The sequence below is a fragment of the Lynx canadensis genome, chromosome B1, assembly GCF_007474595.2.
Source record: "Lynx canadensis isolate LIC74 chromosome B1, mLynCan4.pri.v2, whole genome shotgun sequence".
Taxonomy (NCBI): Eukaryota; Metazoa; Chordata; class Mammalia; order Carnivora; family Felidae; genus Lynx; species Lynx canadensis.
The window spans coordinates 6,266,766-6,291,621 of NC_044306.2; the positions used below are offsets into that span (position 1 = coordinate 6,266,766).

Genomic DNA, 24,856 nt, shown 5'->3' on the forward strand with positions numbered 1-24,856 from the left:
ACACCAAGCATCCCAAATATAAGTAGCTTGTTTGAAAACCAGAGAGGCATAATGTCACAAGTTCTTATAGTCTATGGGGCTCACACCTAGAACTTTAAAAATCAGTGGGCTCAGCAGGAAGCAATAGGAAACTAAGTCCATGCCCTTGAAAAGACAGCACAACAAACAGCTCCTGAGAAATACCAGCATAAGAGCAGCAGTTTGAAAAATACTGCAGTATACAGGAGGGAGATTTGTTTACTAATCTCATAAAACATGCTGGAGGGGCAGGAACTTTGGGGGACCTCCTGGGACAAAGGAGCTGGTGGCACCATTTTCTTCCCCTGCCCCCCAGAAGAGACGCAGGAAACCTGCAGAAAGGAGCACAGTGCCAACATTATGTAACTTGCTAACAGTGTGCCCTGCCCTGCATTGTCCTGTGGACATGCCCACTCCAGTCAAGCCTCCGCTCCAGCCAGGCCTCTGTTCTGTGTCCTCACACACAGGAGACCCACACAAACATTGCTAACACCGTGTACCTCATCCCCGTTGTCTTGCAGACCTGACCCCTCTAGTAGACCCTTGGCTGGAGCCCATCGAAAGAGGTGCCACAAGCCTGGCATTGTGCAAGCAGCCCCAGTAGAGACTAGTGCCACTCCAGAGTGACGTCTGCCTCAGATAGAGAGGAAGATAAACACACACACACACACACACACACACACACACACACACACACATACACACACACTTGCCAGTTTGGCTGCAACCCCAGTAGTGGGCTGGAGGCAGGTACCTGGTTTAACTATAGGCCCCACCAACAAATGAAAGTTTCTCTGGGGACAACAAAAGGAAAGCACCCTGCAGTTTTGTGCTACTGCATCTCTGGAAAATGCCTAGTCTGACTCAACTCAAGCCCACAATGGCCCCAGACTGGCCCACTTACACAACACCCTGCTCACAAGACTCAAAGAGAACCATGGCAAATAACTGGACTGAAGGTGAAAGTGGCCCAGCCACAATGGTAGGGTGAAGTCAAACCCCATAAAAACACCCCCTGAAGCACCAGGTTCTGACGAACAGGGGTCACTGCACTGTAAGTCACCACAGTACCTCTCCTTCATAAGACCACTGCTTTCAAGAGCAGTAGCCATATGTGACTTTGCGAACACATAGAAAGAGACACAGAGTTCCACAAAGTGAGTAGATAGATATTTTGGATCTAACATATGTTCCCAATGAAAGAACAGAAGTTCACAGAAAGTGGGCTAAACAAAGCAGAGAATTTGCCTGATGGAGAATTTGAAATAATTTTGGACTTGAGAAAAGAGGGAAGAGCCCAGTGGGAACCTTAATAAAGAGAGAAGAACATAAAAAAGAACCAGTCAGGGTGAAGAACTCAATAACTGAAATTAAAAACATACTACATGGAATAAATAGTGGATTACAGAATCGATCAGGGACCTGGAGGACAGAGTAATGGAAGACAATCAATCTGAATAGGAGAGAGAAAAAATATATTAAAAAAATGAAAATACACACAGGGAACTCAACAACACCATCAAGTTTAATAACATACATATTATAGGTATCCTAGAAAGAGAATAAGAAAAGGGGGCAGAAATTTTAAGGAATAATAGCTGAACACTTTCTGACTCTAGAGAAGGAAAGAGAAACCCATATCCAGGAGGAATAGAAAGCCCCAACAAAATCAACCCGAGGAAGTGCACACCAAGACGCATAGTAATTAAAATGGCAAAAATTGGTAATAAAGAGAAAACATTTTTTTTAATTTTTTTTTAACGTTTTATTTATTTTTGAGACAGAGAGAGACAGAGCATGAACGGGGGAGGGGCAGAGAGAGAGGGAGACACAGAATCGGAAACAGGCTCCAGGCTCTGAGCCATCAGCCCAGAGCCCGACGCGGGGCTCGAACTCACGGACCGCGAGATCGTGACCTGGCTGAAGTCGGACACTTAACCGACTGCGCCACCCAGGCGCCCCAAGAGAAAACATTTTTTAAGGCAAGAGAAAAGAAAGCAGTTACATACAAGGGAAACTCCATAAGGTGATCAGCTGATTTCTCAGCAGAAATGGCAGGCAAGAAGGGAGTGGCACGATATATTCAAAGTGTTGAAAGAGAAAAACCTGCAGCCAAGAATATCCTATCCAGCAATGCAGCATTCAGAATAGAAGGAGAAGCAAGTGTTCCCAAACGAAAGTTAAAAGACTTAATGACCACTAAACCAGCCCTACAATATATGTTAAAGAGTATCTTTGAGTGGAAAGGAAAGACCATAAGGAGGAGTAAGAAAAGTAGGAAGCACAGAAGAAGTAAAATTAAGTATATCTATAAAAATTAATCACAGGATTCACAAAATTAAAAGGATGTAAATGATAACATAATATATCTAGACATGGTAAGGAAAGGAGTAAAGAAGATGCTCAAATTTAAGCCACCATCAACTTAATAAAGACCGTTATGTGCATAAGATGTCATACATACATGCAATGGTAACCACAGATAAAAAATCAGTAATAGATACGCAAAAAATAAAGAGAAAGGAACCTAAATATACCACTAAAGAAAGCCAGCAAACCATGAGGAAGAGAGTAACAGAATAAAACAACAGAGAAGAACTACAAAAAATAAAAAATAACTTAAAGAAAAAAAAGTAACACAGTGGGAGTAAGTACATAATTATCAAAAATTGCTTCGAATGTAAATGTACTAAATACTGCAATCAAAAGACATAGGGTGATGAAATGGATACAAATGAATGACCCAGTGCTGCTTACATGAAACTCATTTCAGACCTAAAAACACATGCAGAATCAGAGTGAAGGTATGGAAAAGCACTTGTCATGAAAAAGGAATTTAAAAGTAAAGGTATTAACACTTATATGCGACAAAATATTGTCTTTATAATAAAGACTATAACAAGAAACAAGGAAGGATACTACATCATAAAAAGGACAATCTATCAAGAAGATAGAGAAATTATTAATATTTATGCACCCATCATGACAGCACCCAAATACATATGGCAGCTCAAGATAATAACAGAAGCATTCAAGAGTACTACACTAATGCTAGGGGATTTAAAATCCCACTTATATCAATGGATAGATAATCCAAAAAGGAAGAGAAGAAACAGTGGCTTTGAATGACATATTGGATAGGATAGATCTAACAAATACATTCAAAATATTCCATCTCAAAACAGAATACACGTTCTTTTCAAGTACACATGGAACATTCTCCAGACTAGATTACATAATATGCCACAAAACAAGTCACAACAAATTTAAAAAGATTAACGTCATACCATACATCTTTTCTGACCTCAACACTATAAAACTAGAAATCAGCCACAAGAAAAAACCTGGAAAAAACACAAATACATAGAGGTTAAATAACATGCTACTAAATAATTAATGGGTCAATCAAAAAATCAGAGGAAATCCAAAAACTCACAGAGACAAGTGAAAATGAAAACACAAAAGTGAAAAATCATTTATTTTTTTATTGTTTTTAATATATGAAATTTATTGTCAAATTGGTTTCCATACAACACCGAGTGCTCATCCCAAAAGATGCCCTCTTCAATACCCATCACCTACCCTCCCCGCCCTCCCACCCCCCATCAACCCTCAGTTTGTTCTCAGTTTTTAAGAGTCTCTTATGCTTTGGCTCTCTCCCACTCTAACCTCTTTTTTTCCCTTACCCTCCCCTATGGGTTTCTGTTAAGTTTCTCAGGATCCACATAAGAGTGAAACCATATGGTATCTGTCTTTCTCTGTATGGCTTATTTCACTTAGCATCACACTCTCCAGTTCCATCCATGTTGCTACAAAAGGCCAGTTTTCATTCTTTCTCATTGCCACGTAGTATTCCATTGTGTATATAAACCACAGTTTCTTTATCCATTCATCAGTTGATGGACATTTAGGCTCTTCCCATAATTTGGCTATTGTTGAGAGTGCTGCTATAAACATTGGGGTACAAGTGCCCCTATGCATCAGTACTCCTGTATTCCTTGGGTAAATTCCTAGCAGTGCTACTGCTGGGTCATAGGGTAGGTCTATTTTTAATTTTTTGAGGAACCTCCACACTGTTTTCCAGAGTGGCTGCACCCGTTTGCATTCCCACCAACAGTGCAAGAGGGTTCCCGTTTCTCCACATCCTCTCCAGCATCTATAGTCTACTGATTTGTTCATTTTGGCCACTCTGACTGGCGTGAGGTGATATCTGAGTGTGGTTTTGATTTGTATTTCCCTGATGAGGAGCAATGTTGAGCATCTTTTCATGTGCCTGTTGGCCATCTGGATGTCTTCTTTAGAGAAGTGTCTATTCATGTTTTCTGCCCATTTCTTCACTGGATTATTTGTTTTTTGGGTGTGGAGTTTGGTGAACTCTTTATAGATTTTGGATACTAGCCCTTTGTCCAATATGTCATTTGCAAATATCTTTTCCCCATTCCGTTGCTTGTCTTTTAGTTTTGTTGGTTGTTTCCTTTGCTGTGCAGAAGCTTTTTATCTTCATGAGGTCCCAATAGTTCATTTTTGCTTTTAATTCCCTTGCCTTTGGGGATGTGTCAAGTAAGAAATTGCTGTGGCTGAGGTCAGAGAGGTCTTTTCCTGCTTTCTCCTCTAGGGTTTTGATGGTTTCCTGACTCACATTCAGGTCCTTTATCCATTTTGAGTTTATTTTTGTGAATGGTGTAAGAAAGTGGTCTAGTTTCATTCTTCTGCATGTTGCTGTCCAGTTCTCCCAGCACCATTTGTTAAAGAGACTGTCTTTTTTCCATTGGATATTCTTTCCTGCTTTGTCAAAGATTAGTTGGATATACTTTTGTGGGTCTAGTTCTGGGGTTTCTATTCTATTCCATTGGTCTATGTGTCTGTGTTTGTGCCAATACCATGCTGTCTTGATGATTACAACTTTGTAGTAGAGGCTAAAGTCTGGGATTGTGATGCCTCCTGCTTTGGTCTTCTTCAAAATTACTTTGGCTATTCGGGGCCTTTTGTGGTTCCATAGGAATTTTAGGATTGCTTGTTCTAGCTTCGAGAAGAATGCTGGTGCAATTGTGATTGGGATTGCATTGAATGTGTAGATAGCTTTGGGTAGTATTGACATTTTAACAATATTTATCCTTCCAATCCATGAGTACGGAAAGTTTTTCCATTCCTTTATATCTTCTTCAATTTCCTTCATAAGCTTTCTATAGTTTTCAGCATACAGATCTTTTACATCTTTGGTTAGGCTTATTCCTAGTTATTTTATGCTTCTTGGTGCAATTGTGAATGGGATCAGTTTATTTTTCTTTCTGTTGCTTCATTATTAGTGTATAAGAGTGCAACTGATTTCTGTACATTGATTTTGTATCCTGCAACTTTGCTGAATTCACCTAACAGTTCTAGCAGACTTTTGGTGGAGTCTATCCAATTTACCATGTATAATATCATGTCATCTGCAAAAAGTGAAAGCTTGACTTCATCTTTGCCAATTTGGATGCCTTTGATTTCCTTTTGTTGTCTGATTGCTGATGCTAGCACTTCCAACACTATGTTAAACAACAGTGGTGAGAGTGGACATCCCTTTCGTGTTCCTGATCTCAGGGGGAAAGCTCTCAATTTTTCCCCATTGAGGATGATATTAGCTGTGGGCTTTTCATAAATGGCTTTTATGATGTTTAAGTATGTTCCTTCTATCCCGACTTTCTCGAGGGTTTTTATTAAGAAAGGATGCTGAATTTTGTCAAATACTTTTTCTGCATCAATTGACAGGATCATATGGTTCTTATCTTTTCTTTTACTAATGTGATGTATCACGTTGATTGATTTGCGAATGTTGAACCAGCCCTGCATCCCAGGAATGAATCCCACTTGATCATGGTGGATAATTCTTTTTATAAGCTGTTGAATTCGATTTGCTAGTATCTTATTGAGAATTTTTGCATCTATATTCATCAGGGATATTGGCCTGTAGTTCTCTTTTTTTACTGGGTCTCTGTCTGGTTTAGGAATCAAAGTAATACTGGCTTCATAAAATGAGTCTGGAAGTTTTCCTTCCCTTTCTATTTTTTGGAATAGATTGAGAAGGATGGGTATTATCTCTGCTTTAAATGTCTGGTAGAATTCCCCAGGGAAGCCATCTGGTCCTGGACTCTTATTTGTGAGATTTTTGATAACTGATTCAATTTCTTTGCTAGTTATGGGTCTGTTCAAGCTTTCTATTTTTTCCTGTTTGAGTTTTGGAAGTGTGCGGGTGTTTAGGAATTTTTCCATTTCTTCCAGGTTGTCCAGTTTGTTGGCATATAATTTTTCATAGTATTCCCTGATAATTGGTTGTATTTCTGAGAGATTGGTTGTAATAATTCCATTTTCATTCATGATTTTATCTATTTGGGTCCTCTCCCTTTTCTTTTTGAGAAGCCTGGCTAGAGGTTTATCAATTTTATTTTTTCAAAAAACCAACTCTTGGTTTCATTGATCTGCTCTACAGTTTTTTAGATTCTATATTGTTTATTTCTGCTCTGATCTTTATTATGTCTCTTCTTCTGCTGGGTTTAGGGTGTCTTTGCTGTTCTGCTTCTATTTCCTTTAGGTGTGCTGTTAGATTTTTTATTTTGGGATTTTTCTTGTTTCTTGAGATAGGCCTGGATTGCAATATTTTCCTCTCAGGACTGCCTTCACTACATCCCAAAGCGTCTGGATTGTTGTATTTTCATTTTTGTTTGTTTCCATATATTTTTTAATTTCTTCTCTAATTGCCTGGTTGACCCATTCATTCTTTAGTAGGGTGTTCTTTAACCTCCATGCTTTTGGAGGTTTTCCAGAATTTTTCCTGTGGTTGATTTCAAGTTTCATAGCACTGTCGTCCCAAAATATGCATGGTATGATCTCAGTTCTTGTATACTTATGTAGGGCTGTTTTGTGACCCAATATGTGATCTATCTTGAAGAATGTTCCATGTGCACTCGAGAAGAAAGTATATTCTGTTGCTTTGGGATGCAGAGTTCGAAATATATCTGTCAAGTCCATCTGATCCAATGTATCATTCAGGGCCCTTGTTTCTTTATTGACCGTGTGTCTAGATGATCTATCCATTGTTGTAAGTGGGGTATTAAAGTCCCCTGCAATTACCACATTCTTGTCAATAAGGTTGCTTATGTTTGTGAGTAATTGTTTTATATATTTGGGGGCTCCCATATTTGGTGCATAGACATTTATAATTGTTAGCTCTTCTTGATGGATAGATCCTGTAATTATTATATAATGCCCTTCTTCATCTCTTGTTACAGCCTTTAAAGTCTAGTTTGTCTGATATAAGTATGGCTACTCCTGCTTTCTTTTGACTTCCAGTAGCATGATAAATAGCTTTCCATTCCCTCACTTTCAATCTGGAAGTGTCCTCAGGTCTAAAATCAGTCTCTTGTAGACAGCAAATAGATGGGTCTTGTTTTGTTATCCATTCTGATACCCTATGTCTTTTGGTTGGCACATTTAGTCCATTTACGTTCAGTGTTATTATAGAAAGATATGGGTTTAGAGTCATTGTGATGTCTGTAGGTTTCACGCTTGTAGTGATGTCTCTGGTACTTTGTCTCACAGGATCCCCCTTAGGATCTCTTGTAGGGCTGGTTTAGTAGTGATGAATTCCTTCAGTTTTTGTTTGTTTGGGAAGACCTTTATCTCTCCCTCTATTCTAAATGACAGGTTTGCTGGATAGAGGATTCTCAGCTGCATATTTTTTCTGTTCATCACATGGAAGATTTCCTGCCATTCCTTTCTGGCCTGCCAAGTTTCAGTAGAGAGATCGGTCACGAGTCTTATAGGTCTCCCTTTATATGTTAGAGCACATTTATCTCTAGCTGCTTTCAGAATTTTCTCTTTATCCTTGTATTTTGCCAGTTTCACTATGATATGTCATGCAGAAGATCGATTCAAGTTACATCTGAAGGGAGTTCTCTGTGCCTCTTGGATTTCAATGCCTTTTTCCTTCCCCAGATCAGGGAAGTTCTCAGCTATGATTTCTTCAAGTACCCCTTCAGCACCTTTCCCTCTCTCTTCCTCCTCTGGGATACCAATTATGCGTGTATTATTTCTTTTTAGTGTATCACTTAGTTCTCTAATTTTCCCCCTCATACTCCTGGATTTTTTTATCTCTCTTTTTCTCAGCTTCTTCTTTTTCCATAATTTTATCTTCTAGTTCACCTATTCTCTCCTCTGCCTCTTCAATCTGAGCTGTGGACGTTTCCATTTTATTTTGCAGCTCGTTTAAAGCGGTTTTCAGCTCCTCCTGACTGTTCCTTAGTCCCTTGATCTCTGTAGCAATAGATTCTCTGCTGTCCTCTATACTGTTTTCAAGCCCAGTGATTAATTTTATGACTACTATTCTAAATTCACTTTCTGTTATATTGTTTAAATCGTTTTTGATCAGTTCGTTAGCTGTCATTGTTTCCTGGAGGTTTTTTTGAGGGGAATTCTTCCGTTTCTTCATTTTGGATAGTCCCTGGAGTGGTGCAGAACTGCGGGGCACTTCCCCTGTGCTGTCTTGAATAACTTGCATTGGTGGGCGGGGCCGCAGTCAGACCTGATGTCTGCCCCCAGCCCACTGCTGGGGCCACAGTCAGACTGGTGTGTGCCTTCTCTTCCCCTCTCCTAGGGACAGGATTCACTGTGAGGTGGCGTGGCCCGTCTGGGTTACTTGCACACTGCCAGGCTTGTGGTGCTGGGGATCTGGCGTATTAGCTGGGGTGGATAGGCAAGGTTCATAGGGGCAGGAGGGGCAGGCTCAGCTTGGTTTTCCTTCAGTGATCCGCTTCAGGAGGGGTCCTGCGGCACCAGGAGGGAGTCAGACCTGCCACTGGAGGGATGGATCCGCAGAAGCACAGCGTTGGGTGTTTGCATGGTGCAAGCAAATTCCCTGACAGGAACTGGTTCCCTTTGGGATTTTGGCTGGAGGATGGGTGAGGGAGATGGCACTGGCGAGTGCCTTTGTTCCCCACCAAGCTGCGCTCTGTTGTCCGGGGCTCAACAACTCTCCCTCCTGTTGTCCTCCTGCCCTCCCACTCTCCAAGCAGAGCTGTTAACTTATAACCTTCCAGATGTTAAGCCCCACTTGCTGTCCAAACACACTCCGCCCAGCCCCTGCTTTTGCAAGCCAGACTCGGGGGTTCTGCTTTGCCGGCAGGTTGCCCCTCCACCCTGGCTCCCTCCCGCCAGTCCATTTAGCGCACACTGCCTCTCCACCCTTCCTACCCTCTTCCATGGGCTTCTTGTCTACACTTGGCTCCAGAGAATCCATTCTGCTAGTCTTCTGGTGGTTTTCTTGGTTATTTAGGCAGGTGTGGGTGGACTCTAAGTGATCCGCAGGACGCGGTAAGCCCAGCGTCCTCCTACACCGCCATATTCAAGCCATCACTCCTCAAAAATCTTTTAAAAGGCAACCAACGGAATGGGAAAGGTATTTGCAAATGACATATCAGACAAAGGGCTAGTATCCAAAATCTATAAAGAGCTCACCAAACTCCACACCCAAAAAACAAATAATCCAGTGAAGAAATGGGCAGAAAACATGAATAGACACTTCTCTAAAGAAGACATCCAGATGGCCAACAGGCACATGAAAAGATGCTCAACATTGCTCCTCATCAGGGAAATACAAATCAAAACCACACTCAGATATCACCTCACGCCAGTCAGAGTGGCCAAAATGAACAAATCAGTAGACTATAGATGCTGGAGAGGATGTGGAGAAACGGGAACCCTCTTGCACTGTTGGTGGGAATGCAAACGGGTGCAGCCACTCTGGAAAACAGTGTGGAGGTTCCTCAAAAAATTAAAAATAGACCTACCCTATGACCCAGCAGTAGCACTGCTAGGAATTTACCCAAGGAATACAGGAGTACTGATGCATAGGGGCACTTGTACCCCAATGTTTATAGCAGCACTCTCAACAATAGCCAAATTATGGGAAGAGCCTAAATGTCCATCAACTGATGAATGGATAGATGCAGCAGAAGTGGTTCTAAGAGGAAAGATTATAACAATACAGGCCTACATCAATAAGCAAGAAATATCTCAAACAACCGAACCTTAACACCTACAGGAGCTGGAAAAAAGAAGAACAAGAAAACCCCCAAACAGCAGAGGGAAGGAAATAATAAAGATTAGAGCAGTTATAATCAAATAAAAACAAACAAAAAATAGAAGAGATCAATGACATCAGGAGCTGGTTCTTTGAAAGATCAACAATATTGTTAAAACTAGCCCAGATTCATCAGAAAAAAAGAAAATAAAATAAAAGAAAAAAAATAGAGGATGTAAAATCAGAAATCAAAAGAACCGACACCACAAATACAAAGATTATGAATGTTATACAAAAAATATGCCAACCAATTGGACAATTTAGAAGAAATGGATAAATTCCTAGAAATACATAACCTCCCAAAACCGAATCAGGAAGAAATAGAAAATTTGAACAAACTGATTACCAGAAATAAAATTGAATCAGTAATCAAAAAAATAGAAGTGGAAAGAAATCTTCCAAACTCATTCTATGAGGCCAGCATTACACTCATACCAAAACCAGGAAAATACTACAAAAAAAGAATCACAGGCTAATATCTCTGATGAACATAGATGCAAAAAGCCTCAACAAATAGCAGCAAACAATATCTAAAAATACATTAAAAAAATCATTTATCACAATCAGGTAGGATTTATTCCTGGGATGCTAGGATGGTTCAATATTTGCAAGTCAATCAATGTAATACATCACATCAACAAGGGAAAGGATATGATCCTTTCAATAGATGCAGAAAAAGCACTTGACAAAGTATAATATTTATTCATGATAAAAAAAAAAAACTCAAAGAAGTAGGTGTAAAGGAAGCATACTCAACATAATAAAAAGCATATATGAAAAACTCACAGCTAACACCATATGCAATGATGAAAAACTCAGCTCTTTCCCTAAGGTCAGAAACAAGACAAGCATGTCCATTTTCACTGCTTTTATTCAACATAGTGCTGGAAGTCCTAGCCACAGCAGTCAGACAACAAAAAGAAATTATAGCATCCGAATAAGGAAGAAGTAAAACTTTCATGATAATGACATAAAGTATATCTAGGAAACCTGAAAGACTCCACCAAAAAACTACTAGAGGTGATACATGAATTCAGTAAGGTCATAGGATACAAAATCAATGTACAGAAATCAACTGCATTTGTATACTCGGATAATGAAGCAACATGAAGTAAAATGAAGAAAAAAATCTCATTTACAATTGCACCAAAAAGAATAAAATACCTAGGGATAAAGTAATCGAAGAGGCAAAAGACCTGTACTCTGAAAATTGATGAAAGAAATTGAAGACAACATGAAGAAATGAAAGACATTTCGTGCTCATGGATCAGAAGAACAAATATTGTTATACTGTCCACACTACTCAGAGCAATCTACATATTTAATGCAATCCCTATCAAAATACCAATAGCATTTTTCACAGACTTAGAACAAATTATTCTAAAATGTGTATGAAACCACAAAAGACCCCAAAAAGCCAAAGCGATCTTGAAAAAGAACAAAATTGGATGTATCACCATCCCAGATTTGAAGATATACTGCATAGCTGTAGTAATCAAAACACTATAGCATTGGCACAAAAATAGACATATGGATCCATGGAACAGAATAAACCTACGATTATATGGTCAATTAATCTTCAACAAAAAAAGGAAAGCTTACGCAATGGGAAAAAGTCTCTTTAACAAATGGTGTTGGGAAAACTGGACAGTAACACGCAAAAGAATGGAACTGGACCACTTTCTCACACCATATAAATAAAAATAAACCCAAATGGATTGAAGACCTAAATGTGTGATCTGAGACCATAAAAATCCTAGAAGAGAGCACAGGCAGTAATTTCTCTGATACTGGTCACAGTAACATTTTCCTAGACATGTCTCCTGAGGCAAGAGAAGCAAAAACAAAGATAAACTATAGGACTACATCAAAATGAAAACTTGTGCATGTCAAAGGAAACCGTCAACAAAACTAAAAGACAACCTACTGAGCCAGAGAACGTATTTGCAAATGACAAATCTGATAAAGGGTTAATATCCAAAATGTATTAAGAACTTACACAACTCAACACCACAAAAACAATCCAACTAAAAACTGGACAGAAGACATGAACGGATATTTCTCCAAAGACACACAGATGGCCAGCAGACACATGAAAAAATGCTCATTATCAGGGAAAAAAGTCACTCATTATCAGGGAAAAACAAATCAAAACTATAGTGAGATATCACCTCACACCTGTCTGAATGACTATAATAAAAAACCCAAGAAACAACAAGTGTTGGCAAGGATGTGGAGAAAAAGGAAGCCTTATGCACTATTGGTGGAAATGCAAACTGGTGCAGCCACTCTGGAAAACGGTGTGGGGGTTCCTCAAAAATTAAAAATAGAATTACCACAAAATCTGGTAATCATACTACTGGGTATTTACCCCCAAAATACAAAAACACTGACTCAAAGGGATAATGCACTCCTGTATATTGCAGCATTATTTACAATAGCCAAATTATGGAAGCAGCCTTTGATAAATGAATGGATAAAGATGATGTGGTACATATACACAATGGAATATTATTCAGGCATAAAAAAGAATGAAATCTTGCCATTTGTAACAACATGGGTAGAGTTAAAAGGTATAATGCTAAGTGACATAAGTCAGAGAGAGACAAATACCATATGATTTCACTCATACATGGAATTGAAAAACAAAACAAACAAGCAAAGGAAAAAAGAAAAGAGAGAGAGAAAAAGAGATAAACCAAGAAACCAACTCTTAACTACAGAGAACAAACTGATGGTTAGCAGAGGGGAGGAGGGAGGGAAATGGGGAAAGTAGGTGAAGGAGTAGAGCATACTTATCATGATGAGCACTGCATAATGTATTGAATTGTTGAATCACTATATTGTATGCCTGAAACTAATATAACACCTTAAGTTAGCTATACCTGAATTTAAAAACTTCATTAAAAAACTTCGATTTCTAGGTCCTGGTTGGTGTCATCGGCTGCGCCCAGGCTCTGAGAAGTTCTGGATTGTTCAACAACCATGGACTCCATATACAGCAGCAACAACAAAGGAATCTCTCACTGCATCGACACATGAATACGGATACAAGAAGCTGGTGTCTCTATTCCCAAAGGACATGTGGCAGAATCACCAGATAGAGTTTATGCAATTGCCAAAAAATTAGATTCAAAAGATTTTATGAAAAAGTCACATGTTTTAGCTGGTGGTAGAGGAAGAGAAACATTTGACAGTGGCTTCAAAGGGGGAGTGGAGACAGTTTTCTCTCCACAAGAAGCAAAAACGTTTCCTCAGAAGGGACTGGGGAGGAGTTGTTTACCAAGAAAACAGCAAAAAAGGGGAGAATATGCAATCAAGTATTTGGTTGGTGAGCAAAGATATGCTAGAAAGATATTGCAAAGAATACTACTTTGCAATAACAATGGAAAGGTCATTTCAAGGTCCTGTATTAACAGGAAGTTCGCAAGGTGGTGTCAACACTGATGACGTTGCTACTGAGACTAAGGCCACAGTTGAAGAACCTATTGATAATTTAGAAGGCATCAAAAAGGAACGGGCTGTCTGGCCCAAACAGAAGATGGGATTTCCACCTAATATTGTGAATTCTGTGGCAGAAAATGTGATCAAGCTTTACAACCCTTTCCGGAAATATGATGCAACCACGGAAGAAATAAACCCAATGGTAGAGGATTCAGATGGAGTTGTGCTGTGCATGGATGCAAAGATCAATTTTGATTCTAATTCAGCTTATCTCCAGACAAAAATCTTTGACTTACTGAATGAGACCCAGGAAAATCAAAGGGACAGAGATTCACTAAGGTGGATCTCAACTACATTGGCCCAGGTGGAAATATAGGCTGTCTAGTAAATGGTGCTGGATTGGCTGGCCACAAGGGCTGGAATAAAACTTCATGGAGGACTCCAGAAAACCTTCTTGATGTTGGTGGTGATGCCACAGTCCATCAAGTAACAGAGGCATTTGAGCTTATCACTTCAGATAAACAGGTCCTGGCTATTCTGGTCAGCATTTTTGGAGGAATCATACGACATGATGTTATTGCACAGCGTATAGTTATCGCCGTACATGACTTAGAAATTAAAATATCTATTGTAGTACAGTTACAATGTAGAAGAGTTGATGATGCTAAGGCACTGATAACAGACAATGGACTTAAAATTCTTGCTTGTGATGACTTGGATGAAGCTGCTAAAATGGTTGTAAAGTTCTCTGAAATAGGGACCTTAACCAAGCAAGCCCAGGAGGATGTCAAATTTTAGTTGCCAATGTGATCTGACAACCCAGTGGATGGCTGAAGGGTTTAAATGAGCTACAGTCATTTAAAACACTGTTCTGTATTATTATTATTCCTTTTATCTTTAGTGTGTGGATACTGCAATGGCCAGCAAGGCACAGAAGTTTTTAAAAGCATTTGGTCTGCATTTAATTCTGTTCAGAGTAGGTTTGTATAAAGGATACATACTACACTTTTCTAGTTTCTTCCACTGCAGGCTTCTTTTTCACTTCTACAGAATATCACTCACAATATGCCGCTTTATTGTTGGCTACAACATTCTTCATTGGTAAGAGTTCTATGAATAAAATAAATATGAATATAAAGCTTTATCTTTTAGTGTTGGAAATATACTAGTTAATAACTAGCCTCATTAGTAGAGCAATGTATTACCAATGTTTTATGTAAGTACTTATCTTCAATACCAAATACCTATCTAAATATATCAATTACTATTTAGAAACAGAGCTTTCAAACACTCCCCAGGATATTCTTTTCAGTGTTTCAGTGAAGTAACTTGTTATTTTAACGTTGTTTTAATCATTACCAATCACTGATAACTATAAGTCTTCATAATCCCGGGTTATTGATAAAAACCTGTAGGTCTGTAGCAAACAAAGATACATTCAGCAAGGACTTGGCAGACAAAATTAACAATGTCAATCTAAGTTAATAAAAATCTCCCAATGTGAAAAAAATTCAATTTTTTACAGTCTCTTAAAGTGTTTATTTTTGTTAGACCAGCTGATGATTTTCTGTGAAGTTTTTTGGTTCATTAAGTTATAACTAGTATTTCCCCCTTTAAAAATCCAACCCAAATATTTCAATCCTTAAGGTAAAGAAGTTACCTAAAAAACAAACAAACAAAAAACTAAAGCAACCATTCTTATTTTAAGAAAAAAGTTCTTAAAATTCCTTTAGCTTGTTAAATAGAAATAATCTCTTCTTGTTCTACTCTGGTGAATAAAAATGTACTTTATGCAGCAAAGTATCCAGTCACTTATTGGCAAACTGACACTAAGAACCTACACTTTTACACATTGTACTCAAACACGTGCAATACATCCATGTTCATATAGACTTAAAAAAAAAAAACCAGTTATCAGCACCCTTCTGGCAAGGATAAAGGTTTTAGAACGGAAAAGCAACAAAAGTTTTAGATCTCAAATCTCCAGAAGGGAATAAATCCGAGACTTCATCATCAAGATACTCCTTGGCATTGCTTAATATTTGAACAGTATCTGTTCCCTGTTTCATTTTTAGGAGACATGCACAGGCAGCATTAGGAGTCACATCCAGGACATGCTTTTTCTCATGGTTTCTCAAGTCTGTTCTTGTACTTTTTCCAGAAGCAACTGGACATTATCTGCAGAACCCTTCCAGGTAGCAGCCTGCAAAGCTGTGTCTCCCAACTTGTTCTGTTGGTTCAATTCAATCTTTGGTTGAGGAAACAGCATTCCCCCTGTTATCTTTGTGCCCTCTGTGGCATGCCCAGTATAGGGCAGTGCTTCCAGCTTTGTCTAAGCCATTGACACCAACCCAGTTGTCCAAACACTCTTTCAAACAGCTCAAGTTGCCTCTTTTTTGCAATTTCATACAGTGGACTGTCAATGGATTCTGTGAGCTTGGCCACATAGTTGCCTGGGATTAGCCTAGTCCTGCCTTTGGAGGTGCCTTTCCACTAACTGGTACCACGTCAGTAAGGTAGGTAATATCACCTTCCTCAAAGCACAATTCATCTGGAGTTCATGGTTCTAATGCATAAAGGGGTCTCAATGCTTTAACTTGCCCTGGTTTGACGGGTTTACGAGGTGGTTTCAAAATGGCGTTTCCTGGAGCTGCTGAGCCTCAAGACCACGCCCCAAAAGCCAACCTAGTCCCCCGCTAGACAGCATTCTGGGGGCCCGAAAGTTTCTTTTTGTGTGCCTTCAAGGACCTGCACCCACCCTTGGGACCAGTGAACACAGGCTGAGCTACAGGGTATAGTGCCCTACCCTGCTGTCTGGCCACCCAGTCTCCTGAAGGCCCGCTGAAGAAAAATTCAATTTGTTATCAAAACACACACACATTAGACCAGATGAACTTTAGACAGAACATTCCATTCAAAACCTTCAGAATAAATACTCTTATCAAGTGCACATGAAACATTCTCCAAGATAGATCACATGGTAGGCCACAAAACAAGTCGCAATAAATTTAAGAAGATTGAAATCAAATCACCTATCTTTTCTGACTATGATGGTCTGAAACCAGAAATTTACTACAAGAAGAAAATTGGAAAAGAAATATGGAGATTCAACATGTTATTTAACAGCCAATGCGCACATGGGAAAAACAGAAAGGAAATCAAAAACTACCTTGAGACAAATGAAAATGGAAACACAATGTGCCAGAATCTTTGGGATGCAGTAAAAGCAGTTGTAAGAAGGAATTTCATAGCAGTGCAGGGTACTTTATGAAACAAGAAAAAAAAAATAACTAAAAACAGAACAAAAAAAAATCTAACTTTACCATAAAGGAAATAAAAAAAAAAAGACTAAACCCTTATGTTAGTAGAAAAAAAGAAAGTAATAAAGATCAGAGCAGAAATACATGAAATAAACACTAAAGAAGTCAAATTTTAGAAACTAAGAGCTTGTTCTTTGTAAAGATAAACAAAATCAACAAACCTTTAGCTAGATTCACCAAGGAAATAAATAAAATTAGAATTTATAATCTATACCACAGAAATACGATGGATAAGAAAATATTATAAACATTAGACATCAGAAAATTAGACAACCCAGAATGGAAAAATTTCTATAAATATAATTTTATGGGGTTTTTTTACTAATAATAAAATTGAATCAGTAATAAAAAAAAATTCCCAACAAGAAAATCTAGGACCAGACAGCTTCACAGGTGAATTCTGCAAACATTTCAAGAAGAGTTCGTACCTACCCTCCTCAAATTATTCCAAATAATTAAAAAGATAAGAACATTTCCAAACTTATTATAAAAGGTCAGCATTACCCAGATACCAAAACCAGACAAAGACACTACATAAAGAAAAAAACTACAGGCCAATAAATACCCCTGATGAACATAGATGTAAGATACTCAATGCAATATTAATAGCCTGTTTTCAAGAATAATAAAAGTATAATACATCATGACCAAGTGGGATTTATTTCAGGGATGCAAGGATGATTCACCATCTGCAAATCAGTCAATATGATATACCACATTAATAAAAAAGGAAGATAAAAATCATACAATCATCTCAATAGATGCAGACAAGGCATGTGACAAAATTCACCGTCTATTTATGATAAAACTCTCAACAGAGTATAGAAGGAATATACCTCAACATAATAAAAGCCATATAATGACAAGCCCAGCACTAACATTACAATCAGTAGTCAAAAGCTGAAAGCTTTTCCTGTAACACCAGCAACAAGACAAGGATGCACTCTCACCAGTTTTAGTCCACATAGTATTGGAAGTCATAGTCCCAGCTTTGAGGCAAGAAATACGATGCATCCACTTAGAAGAGAAAAGTAAAACTGTCACTATTTACAGCTGACATGATACTACACATAGAAACCCCAAAGACTCTACCAAAAAACTTTTAGAAAAATGAATTCAGCAGAATTGTAGGATTTGAAATTAATATACAGAAATCTGTGGTTTCTATACACTAATAGCTATCAAAAGGAGAAATAAGAGAACCAACCCATTTACAACCGCATCAAAAAGAATAAAATACATAGGAATAAGTTTAACTAATAGGCAGAAGACCTGTACATTGATAACTCTAAGACATTAATTAAAGACATTGAAAAAAGACACAAATAAATGGTGAAATAGTCCATGTTCATGGATCAGGTGGATATAAAATGCAATCTACAGGTTCAATGCAATCTCTATCAAAAAACAAAGGCATTTTTTTTTACAGAACTAGAATAATCATGAAATTCATATGGAACCGCACAAGACCCCAAAGAGCCAAAGCTGTCTAGAGCAAGAACAAAGTTGGAGGTATCACCCTCCCTGATTTCAAACTACAGTAAAAAGTTACAGCAATCAAAGCAATATGATGATGGTGCAAATACAAACATAGATCAACCGAACAGAATATAGAGCATAGAAACAACCCCATACTTAGTGGTCTGTTAACTTATGACAAAGGAAATGAGAACATACAATGGGGCAAAAACTGTCCCTTTAATAAATGGTGTTGGGAAAACTGGAAAAATACATGCAAAAGGATGAAACTAGACAGCTTTCTTATACTACACACAAGAATAAACTCAATATGGATTTAAGACCTAAATGTGTGTGTCCATTGATAGATGAATGGATAAGAAGACGTGCTTGTACACACACACACATACACAATGTAGTATTACTCAGCCATCAAAAAAATGATGAGGTCTTGACATTTACAAGAACAAGAATGGACCTAGAGTGTGTTATGCAAAGTGAAATAAGAGAAAGACAAAATATTATTTGACTTATACATAGAATCTAAAACAAACAAACAAACAAAACAGAAACATATTCATAGATACCTGAAACAAACTGGTGGTTGGCAGAGGGGAAGGGAGTTGGGAGGGCGGGCGAAATAGGTGAAGGTAAGAGGTTCAAACTTCCAGCTATAAAATAAATAATTGAGAATGTAATGTAAAGCAAGGGGAATATAGTTAATAATGTAACAATTTTGTGGGGGGATAGATGGTAACTAGACCTATTGAGGTGATCATTTCATACTGTATAAAAATACTGAATCAAGGGGCGCCTGGGTGGCTCAGTCAGTTGAGGGTCCGACTTCAGCTCAGGTCATGATCTCGCGGTCTGTGAGTTTGAGCCCCGCGTCGGGCTCTGTGCTGACAGCTCAGAGCCTGGAGCCTGTTTTGGATTCTGTGTCTCCCTCTCTCTCTACCCCTCCCCTGCTCATGCTTCATCTCTCTCTTTCTCTGTCAAAAATAAATAAACATTAAAAAATTAAAAAAAATACTGAATCAATATGGTTTACCCTTAAAATACGGTACATTACTTATAACAAAACTTGTTTTATCTAAAAAAAAAAAAAACAGGGGTGCCTGGATGGCTCAATCAGCTGAGCCTCCAACTTCAGCTCAGGTCAGGACCTCACAGTTCATGGGTTTGAGCCCCTCATCAGGCTATCTGTTCTCCGTGCGGAGCCTGCTTCAGATCCTCTGCCCCCCATCCTCCATTCTCTTTCTCAAAAATAAATAAACTTAAAAAAATTAAAAGAAAATGACAGGCATCTCAGTATTGCTAGACAACCTAAGAACAATTCTGCATGGTCTTTAACCACAGAACTTTTTACTGGGAAGCTGTCCTTGGCCTTAGTCACTGTTTCTAAATATTGCCACCAAGCAGTCTTGAGACTTGAAGTGTCTGTGGCCACGAGTTCAGACAGCGTGCCTTCCAGTTCTCCCATTGTCCTCCTAAGTGACTTCACTCATAGGCATTCTCCACAGTTAGAGTTTATTAAATTGGGATAAAGCAAGTCATTGGTAACCCCCTTTTTTCTCTAGCATTTCTAGGACTAATTGTTGATTTTGGTAAAATTTATATTTTTCCTTAATACCCCTTGATATTCTGAAATGCAAATAAAGACAAATTACTTAATTCAGCAAATCAATATAAAAGCATGCACAGAGGGGTCTTCTACCCTTTTGCTCATCAGTAGTATATACTAGCTAATCTGAGGTCCCAAAGACAAATAAAGGCTTTAAAAACTAGAGGGGTAAAAAGTTTAACTGCCAAGACTTCCCAGGTTTGGTAAACTTGTGCCTCCATGCAGCATAAATTGGTACAACGGCTTTGGGAGTGATTTGTCAATAAATATGGAATAATGAGAATATCCATACCCATAGTCCCAGTAATTAACCTTAAAATTTTTTTAATATTTATTCATTTTTGAGACAGAGAGAGAGAGAGAGAGAGAGAGAGACAGAGACAGAGACAGAGCATGAGCCAGGGAGGGGCAGAGAGAGGGAGACACAGAATCCAAAGCAGGCTCCAGGCTCCGAGCTGTTAGCACAGAGCCTGACGCGGGACTCGAAACCACACACCGTGAGATCATGACCTGAACCGAAGTCAGAAGCCCAACCAACTGAGCCACCCAGGCATCCCCAAGTAATTTATCTTAAATATTCTTTAAAAAAAAAAAAAAGGAAAATTCTCATAGGGTAGTTCTTTTTTTAACTTTTTGAGGAACCTCCCTACTGTTGTCCAGAGAGGTTGCACTTGTTTGCATTGCCACCAGCCGAGGGTTCCACTTTTCCACGCTCTCCCCAACATCTGTTGTTTCTTGTGTTGCTGATTCTAGCCATTCTGACAGGTGTGAGGCCATATCTCATTTTAATTTTGATTTGCATTCCCCTGATGATGAGGGATGTTGAGCATCTTTTCATGGGTCTGTTAGGTATCTGTAGGTCTTCTTTGGAAAAATATGTATTCATGTCTTCTGGCCATTTTTAAGTGGATTATTTGTTTTGGGGGTGTTCAACTTTGTAAGTTTTTTCTATATTTTGGGTACTACCCTACGGTCCAGCAATTGCACTACTAGGTATTTATGCAAAGGATGCAAAAATACTAATTCAAAAGGATACAAGCACTCCAATGTTTACAGCAGCACTATCAACAATAGCCAGGTTATGGAACCAGCCCAAATGTCCATCGACCGATGAATGGATAAAGAAGGTGTGGTGGATATATACCATGGAATATTATTCAACCATAAAAAGAATGAAATCTTGCCATTTGCAATGACATGGATAGAGCTAGAGAGTATTATGCTGAGCAAAATAAGTCAGTCAGAGAAAGACAGATACTGTATGATTTCACTCATATGTGAAATTTATGAAACAAAACAAAAGAGCACAGGGGAAAAAAGAGAGAGAAAGAGAGACAAACCAAGAAACAGACTCTTTACTGTAGAGAATAAACTGATGGGTGGGGGAAATGGGTGGGGGGGAGAGGGGTAAAATAGGTGTAGGAGATTCAAGAGTACGCTTGCCATGATGAACACTAAGTAATGCATAGAATTATTGAATCACTATATTGTACACCTGAAACTAATATTTCACTGTATGTGAACTAATTGAAATTTAAATAAAAATTTAAAAAAAGGAAAATGGTATGTATCTAAAGATGTTCATTGCACCCTTATTTAGATCAAGAAACTGAACCAAAGTCCAACAATATGGAAATTTCTTGTTATTATACATCAGTGTGATGAAATGTCAAACAGCCATTATAAATTAAAATTATGAAGACTGACACAATATAGGAATTATTTATGATACAAAGGAAAAAAATTATATTTATACTATAATCAGAACCATGCAAAATTGTGTATGTATCATGAAAATATAAGAAGGTAACATAAAGACATAATTTGCATGGGTTAGCCGGGCCAGGATTAATTTTTTAATTTAAATTTGGTTAGTGTTACAAAGTTTGTTTATTAATATTGCTAATAATTTTGAAAAGAAAAAAATCAGGAACCTACCTGCTTAAAGCCAATTGCACTCAAAGCTTTACGCACTTGGTAGTTTGCATGTCGAATTCTCCTGTTTCTCTGCCTACATGTCCGTCCAAGTTACTTTGGTTGAGTCAAACACTCAAAGCCTGACTTTCCTCAGCTCTAGAATGGGGGTATTAGCACCTACTCAGAACCCCCTTTTAGGGGGTCAAGTTGCTCAGATCATAAAGCTCTTTGCAAAGTGAACTTGAAAACCCCTGATCTCTGTTGCCTTCCCTCCAACTTCATCATTCTCTTAACCTTCTTCACATCTCTTTGTCCTTCATCTTTCTACATTCAACTCAACTCTTTTGCCTTCTCTTCTACCTCCTTATTTTTCCCTTCCTTTCTGGAGGTCAGATATGAGTTTCATAGGCTTCAAATTAAGGTGTGGGCAGGGCTGCTGTCCTTAATGGAGGCTGCAGGGGGTACTCCCTTGTCTTGCCTTTTCCAGCTTCTAGAGGCAGCTGCCTTCCTTGGCTGGTGGACACTTCCTCCATCTGCAAAACCAGCAGCATGGTGGGGAGAGCATCACAGTGCTTCACCGTGGCCCTAACTGCTCTGCCCTCCTCTTCCTTAATTTGGGACCCCATGATACTTTGATTACCTTGAACTCACCCAGAGGATCCAGGAAAATCTCTTTATTTTAATGTCAGCTGATTATCATTCTTACTATCTGCAACCTTAGTTCCCCCTTGCCAACATAGTCACAAGCCAGGGGCCATTCTGCCTACCACACTGTCTGCCCCTTTTATCCTATGAAATCCACAGTCGACTTACTAGTCCCCCATTTCAGTGCAATTCAGCCCAAGGGCCTTGGACAAGCCATTTGCCTTCTCAGAGCTATAGTTTCTTCAACTGGCAATATTATTAGAGGAAAAAAAAACACACACACACACATTCGTGATTCTTGTTAAGGGGGCCATGATAATAGTTGTGGGAAGCACTGCAAAATGGGATCTTGCAGTGGGTTGGAGAGAGGAGGCTCATCTCCAAACAGCATGGGATAATGGGAATCTATGGCCAAGGAGCAGGGTGGGGCCAGTGGATGGGATAAGGGAGTTACCAGCTAAACTGACCTAATGGGATGCTTGCAGGCCAGGGGATGGGACCTCACCAGAGAGATGGTGGGGGATGAAAAACACCATCAAATATAAAGGGTGGCCAGAAATCAATAGTCGAGGTTCTGATTAAAAGGACTTAGCAGGGTTCTTTCTAAAACTGGAGTTTACAAGGAGGTAAAACTGGATTTTACAAGGAGGTCCATAGATGTGCCTAAGAGAAGATTCAGGAGCCTGACTAAAGTGTGGTTCAGTGAAGAATCTTCTTCAGTACTCACAACAATACCTGTCCAGATAGCTCAGAGTGCAGCGTGAAGTCCAGACGACACGACAGGGCACCTCTTAAAAAATGTGGCAGCAAGCAAAGCCCAGTTTGCATTGTTCAGGGAATCGTCATCTACCCCAAAACAAGTCACCAACAGCCGATCGATAGGAATTTCCAGCAAAGACTAAGGAATGCAAAGCAAACAGGCCCACTCCAAATAATTGAAACAGCCCAAAAAAGTGTAGAAAACCTTTCGTACTTGCAATATCGTGTTTAGCAATTATTATTGATCATACCCTAAGGTGGAAATGTATATATTTTAAAGGGATCTGTGGTTATAACTGAAGTTTTATGTTCCCTGTTCTCAATTTTGCTTCATCTTTCACCTAATTTAAAAACTATAAAGTCTAGGGGCACCTGGGTTGCTCAGCCAGTTAAGTGTCTGAGTTAGGCTCAGGTCATGATCTCATGGTTCGTGGGTTCAAGCCTGCTGTCAGCACAGAGCCTGCTTCAGATCCTTTGCTCCCCTCTCTCTCTGCCCCTCCCCTACTTGTGTGTTCTCTCTCCCAAAAATAAACATTAAAAAAAAAAACAACTATAAAGTCTAACCAAGGACAACTCTATACTTCCTATTATTTTGAAATGCTACATTGTTACAGGGGCGCCTGGTGGCTCAGTCGGTTGAGCATCCGACTTCGGCTCAGGTCACGATCTCGCAGTCCCTGAGTTCGAGCCCCATGTCGGGCTCTGTGCTGACTGCTCAGAGCCTGGAGCCTGTTTCACATTCTGGGTCTCCCTCTCTCTCTGCCCCTCCCCCGTTCATGCTCTGTCTCTCTCTATCTCAAAAATAAATAAACGTTAAAAAAATATATAAAAAAAGAAAAAGAAAGAAATGCTACATTGTTACATACGATATTTTATACATCTCAAAAGTGTATGGTAGTATATGTACAATTTATTGAGTCATCAATTCTTTTGTTGTAAGATTTTTAAGCCAGTTTATGTTCATTAGTACTTTTATTAAAAATAAGCATTTCCAAATTGATGCTCACCAAGCATGAACTTATAAAGTCTATTTGCTGTGCCAGCAAAACAGTATCTATTTTTATATTCATAATATTTCTACTGTTCACTAAGACAGTAATCAAAGTAATTGCACTGAAGCTAAACACACACATGCAAAAGTTGATTACACTAAACTAGTATCTTGCTCGGCGTGCATTAATATTTTCCCAAAGCCTTGGAGTCTTCCAAGTCCTTAGCTCCACTTAGAACTCTAAGATACTGGCCCTACTAATACCTTTATTAATCTGGCTTCAGTGTTGGAAGTGTTTGGATTCACAGTTTATCAATGGGAACAAACAGTTTTCCATCTTTAGCGATCCAGAGATGTACTAGAAAAGGTAATTTAGTATTCCCTCCTGCAAGCCAGCAGATGAAATCTCAGCCAACCCTGAGGAGAAGGAAACTGTCAGGGGGAAACCCATCCTGGGGATCGCCCAACCGTCTGTCCGTCCATCCGTCTGTCAACATGAATGCAGGAAGGAGGCACTTTAGCAGTTCTATCAACTGGTGGCCACCACAGAGGCCCAGGGAGGGTGG

At 39.0% G+C, this 24,856-nt stretch overlaps 2 pseudogenes; one reads left to right on the plus strand and one right to left on the minus strand.

Moving 5' to 3' along the window:
- Positions 1–898: 898 nt before the first annotated feature.
- On the plus strand, positions 899–14,386 carry LOC115511687 (annotated as a pseudogene).
- A 1,133-nt stretch (positions 14,387–15,519) lies between these two features.
- Positions 15,520–22,521, minus strand: LOC115511689 (annotated as a pseudogene).
- Positions 22,522–24,856: the final 2,335 nt, after the last annotated feature.